This window comes from Daktulosphaira vitifoliae, unplaced genomic scaffold (genome assembly GCF_025091365.1).
Source record: "Daktulosphaira vitifoliae isolate Bord-2020 unplaced genomic scaffold, ASM2509136v1 Scaffold_2, whole genome shotgun sequence".
In the NCBI taxonomy this organism is placed as follows: domain Eukaryota; kingdom Metazoa; phylum Arthropoda; class Insecta; order Hemiptera; family Phylloxeridae; genus Daktulosphaira; species Daktulosphaira vitifoliae.
In genome coordinates, this window is record NW_026099573.1 from 46831104 (window position 1) to 46836933 (window position 5830).

Sequence of the window (5830 nt, forward strand, 5' to 3'; positions counted from 1 at the left end):
ATCTTAAAAGGGCACAATGGACAACTCTTAATCGGATTAGAACCGGGCAGGGAAGGTGCAACTACCTACTGCATAAATGGGGCATGGTCGATTCACCACTGTGCGAGTGTGGGGAGATCCAGAAAATCAACCACATCGTGGAGTCATGCACGCTCACAAAATTCAAAGACGGGATGGTAAAATTGCATGAGTGTGGCCCAGATGCAGCGAACTGGCTCGAGAAACTTGCTGTACGCTTATAATTTGTAACTTATTCATTACTAAATCATTTATACTGTGATAATTTTTATTGTTCGATATACTTGTTATTTTATTAACTTATTTTTATATTTAACTTTTTATATTCTATATATATTTTTATTTTTATTTTTTTTTAAAACTTACCTATCATTAGTATTACTATAACTTAATAACTTTGTTACCATTTGGACCGATACGTCATATGCAAATTGACACGGCCACGGTGTTGTCACACGTTGACACCCCGCGGTCGTATCAGCTCCTTCTCAGCCACCGCTTCACTGTAAACCGGACCGTTACACACACGCGTTATCGTCGTGGTGTAAAGTCCAACAAATGCCTAGCGTCGAATACCCCGCCGCAATAATACGTCCAGTAAGTCATCTCCGTGACATCGTATCGTTTTGATCGCTCGCCGTCAACTCTACTGTGCCGAACACTCAGTTATGAACTTTAGTGCCTTTTGTATATGCTTATGAATATATATTTGTCATATTTAGTTTTATTGTAATCTGTTTGACATTACGCCTTCCAGGGCAATATACAGTTTTTGTTCGAATACCAATAAATATTCCTACATTTTGTTTCGAACCATCAAAGTGTTGCGTTTTCTTTCCTTTCTTCACATTATAATATCCCGCGAGTGCGGCAAAATACTGACCACAATAAAATAAATAAATAAATAATAATATAATAATAAGACAACTGAACAAAAAAAAAAAAACTAGTGCAATTATTTTAGAAATATAACACACTCTCTAAGACAAAACTACAGAATTTTTTACAATATCACAGAATTGTGACATTAATATGGAGACAGATATGTCCAAGTAGAATGGTATTCGACATGTTAGAAATATTTAGATTATGGTATCTCGAAAATAAGTTTAAATTTCAGGGAATATGTAATAAGTTAAATAAGTTTTGTTTAGATAACACTGATAAGAAAAAATGCCTCAATATTTCCAATGAAACCGTATACCGGTTCATTCTGGTTTGTGCATTTATAAATGATTACTCACAACATAGTGCATTATAAACAACCATATTCTAAGTATATCTGAAGATAAAGTCATAATTGGCAATAAATGCTGCGTAACTGTGAACAGCGACGTCGTAAAAAAACAATTAGCTACCGGTTAGTTTAATCCATATATATTATACATATATTTTAACTCAAAAATTGGTAACTTTAAAATTAAATTACTAAGTAACGGATAAAGTTATATTAAAAATTCCAACGCCATTTATTATTAAAAAAAAATGTCTATTATTTTATTAAATTCAAAATATATGTTTCAATTTGAAAAATCAAAGTTGGGACACTTAAAAGGCATAAGGGATTAACCTAAAAAATACTTCATAACGAATTAATAGAGAATAACATGTAACTAAAAGTACCCAAAAACAAATATTTCAAAATAATTTTTTTTTGCGAGTAATTGAGTGGGTTATGATGAAAAAATCACCCTGTAATATATATAATATGTATAAATGTTATGCAAAAATTGTAATAATAATAATAATAATAATAATGTAATTTATTAACAGACCAATGGTCAGAGCTGCCGCGGTCTTTTAAGTCTAATAAAAAAAAAAAAATGTGTTTTTTTGTTTCTTGTGCAAACAATGATTGGTCAAATCGAGTATATTATATAAAATATTCAAAATTAATAGTCATGTTAAAACTAAAATATATTTATTCTGTTGGCTATATCTTTTTAAACACATTAATAAGAATTAATAACTAAAGCAATACTGGAGAACTGACATTCACTGGTTTATTATACTTCGTGCCATAATATTATAAGTACGCTTAAAGACTTGTAACTCTATTAACCATAGAGATATATACTATATAATATAACGAAATATTTTTTAAAATATATATGTATATGCATTTAAAATTAATAATTTTTAGCTTCAACAATTTTCAACTTCACTTTTGAAAATTTTCCGAAAATACTGACACTTTTCTTTATATCTTAAATTAAAGCTTATGTAATATACTTCAATTTGAAAAAAAAAAAGTGACCTCTGGCCTTGTTTTCATAGTAAAAATAAGTTCTGTATTCTAAAGTATGCTATTTTAATGTATGACAATTTTTTATACCTATGACTAGCGGTATTATATTTTAAGTCGTACCCCTACATCTAGCACCCACGAGCCACCACTGGCTATCGATATATGTACCAAGATATTTATTAAAGATTTTTTTTTTTGTGTTTCAATACTAAATAATTGCAAAATAAAATTTAGAACTTTGATTGTAGATTATATTCAATAGAACTATATTTTATACTGTTACTTTTTATACTTTTAAATATTTATGTATGTATTTGCCACAAGTCTCCAAGCCTTATTATTAATATAATTTTTTTTTTGTAATTATAAAGAATAATACAACGAAAATCATTTATAAGTCGTTATTCAATTGTTTAAATATAAAAACAATTCATCATAACTATAATCGTATGGGAGATATACAATGACAAGGTTAAGAATTATTGCTTAATTTTTTGAGAAGATTCTCAATAAAACTAAATTTATAACATCGTTAGTGAATTTGTAGATAAAATCTTGCAGTTGTTCAATTTTTCAATATACTATTTTAGAATTTGACGAGCTACTCTATTGACCAAGAAGTTAAGCATTCATTCGATTGTAAAATACACGAATACAACAATTATATGAAGAAATTAAATTTATTAATATGTTGTATTGTTAAAACAAAAAGTACCCTAATTATAATCGTTTTCACACGTTGATTAATTGTGAAACAAAATATCTGAATGTACTATATTCGCAGTCTTAATAACAACTTTAATAAACTCAATAAAGTTAATTGAATTGATTATTTGCTAAAATTGAACAATTTAAAAATTAATTACAACTATTGCAACTATAACACCTATAACGGTATCACTTAATACTCCAGAACTCTAGGTACGAAATTCCTTACCTGTGACCTTTGTTCAGTTAGTTACTTATTATACATGACTTGTGATAGTGGACTGTATATGTGCTTAAGTGGTAAAGTGAGGGTGGATGTTCAGTGAAAACAAATGATTCAATGAACAAAGTAAATTTATTGCAATGAGCAAATTAAAATGTACTAGTTAGTACAGACTTAGCCTGAATTATATTGTACAATTATATTAACAAATTAAATTAAGTAGCTAGTAGAGATTGGGCAAACAAAATATACAAATATCATTAACGTTAACAAAATTAAATAAGGGACAAGAAATAAAATTGTTCAAGAGAGGTAATTGAAACAAAATAGATGAAAACAATTCTTAACAAATTATGAGTCAATAACAACAACTGGACAAGAACTTAGAGTTCAATAAACAAAGGACAGAATTAATTTTAATCTTACAACCAGTGGTCGATTAAATTAAAGTGTAATAATAATGTAACAAGCAAATAATTTCATTAAACCATAGACAGACAGTCAACCCAGATACAATATTGAATGAGCAGTTCAACGATTTAATTATTTGGACTTATGGACTGGATTTTCCATGTACAACATGAATTACTGTAAAATCATATGCGACAACAATGAGCAAATATATCTAGTTCCAAGCCAAAACACTATTAGAAGTAAATATAAAATTACTAAAAAACTAAACTGCACTTTGTACTTAACTAAATTGTAAATTTAATCTTACTGGACAACTGACAAGAGGTTCGCACATTAACAATCTCCTGAGAGTGGTTTAATTAAATGATTTTATTATTACATGCAAGCATAGAGTTAATATATCCAAAGTTTTAATGCAAAATGACACTGTGCCCTATGGTCAATGTGAACTAATGTGCGAACCACAAGTTAGATAGATAACAAATATTAGATTAAAATATTGAAATTATTACCAATTAATATTATACAAATTTGATTTTGTATTGCACTGCCGGTACAAACAGGCTCACAAACGTGCTTACGAAAAAACAATCGACAAATAATTTTTGTAATAAAACAAAAAAAAAGTATATAAAGTGTTAGGTTATGAGAAACGAAATTAGTATTACAACTAAAGCGAGATGCAGAAACAAAACCGTTGAACAAAAAACACTAGTAATAAGGCGACGGACATCGAGAGAGTGAATTACAAAACCATAACGGCCAAGCGTCCGATGAGTGGAGTGTTATCACCAGCTGATACACTATCAGTATGGCCAACTTGAGCGATCACCCGAACAGAATATTTTATATAAAATTAGGGCTACCAGATGTTCAGAGTCAAAAATACGGACATAACAAAACCTACCCCCCTATTAATAATTGGAAAATATAAATTTTTTTTTTTAATTTTCAAAAAGTAGAAGAAATAATCAAATTAAAAAAAATATTTTAATTTGTTTGCGTGATAGGTGATGCGCATTTATGAAAATTAATGATAATCGATAGAAATTAATTGTTATCAATAGGAATCGATGATCGATATAGTTTGACATTTTCTTTTTTCCTTGGCCTTAAGCGCCTTGGATGTTTTTGACTGTTTCGGTTCTGGAATTGTTTTTCCATTTGGAAATGTTTGATCTTGATTTACTGACGACATTCACATAAATGCGGGTAAATGCGGTAAATGTAAATAACAGCTGCTCTGCAGACATGACATGTATAATAATAACAATAAGATAACGATATACTTACATCTTACAGTTGCAGTAACCATACAGTACTTAATGCATGCTTAAACAGTAGTTATATTAAAAGCTAGTTATTCCAGTGCCGTATGATGGCATGGTTGGTCATTACTCAAATTTATAGTCTGCCTGATTCTGCCCATTTTTACATATATTTTCTCTCTCTTTCTCGCCTCTCAGAGCAAAATAAGAGAGAATGTGACAGAATTCTCCAATTACTCGCCACTTAACGTAATTTTTTCATGCACTTAACTTTTTGAAAATTTTAGATCATTTCATGAAAAATGCGGACTTGTCCGTATAAATACGGACGTCTAGTAGCCCTAGATAGACAATATTACTGAAGCGGCTATGAACAGAGACAGATGGAAGGAGATTTGTTTTTCAGCAATGGGCCTTAATGGCCTTTAAAACTGGAAGAAGAAGAAGAATATACGGGTGTTAACCCTTTAACAATTAGAATATTTATAAGTACAGTAAAAATCATTAATAATAACTTAAACAGTTACAAAAAAAGAAATAATAATAACATGTTTGTAGTGAATAAAAATATAATAATAATAAATTATACAAGAGAATTTGAATTTAATTTTAAAGCCAAATAAACATTCTGTCTGAATACAAAACGCGACATAGAAAAAAATCGATGTGATCCATAGTACTGTTAGCCAAAGATAGAGCTCTTGGGAAAAACGAGAAGGAAGTATAAATATTTTTAGGAAGAGAAATGTGAAAAAAATTAGATTTTCTTAATACATGAGTATGTACCTTAAAACCCATGTGAGATAATAATTCCGGAGAATAAATAAGACCATTTAATAAATCATATAGGAACATTATATCTGCAACATTTTTTTTTTTGTTCTTAATTATTTTTTAATAATATTAAAACTTAGAAGTGATATAAAAAGTCTAATTGCACATTTAAAAACA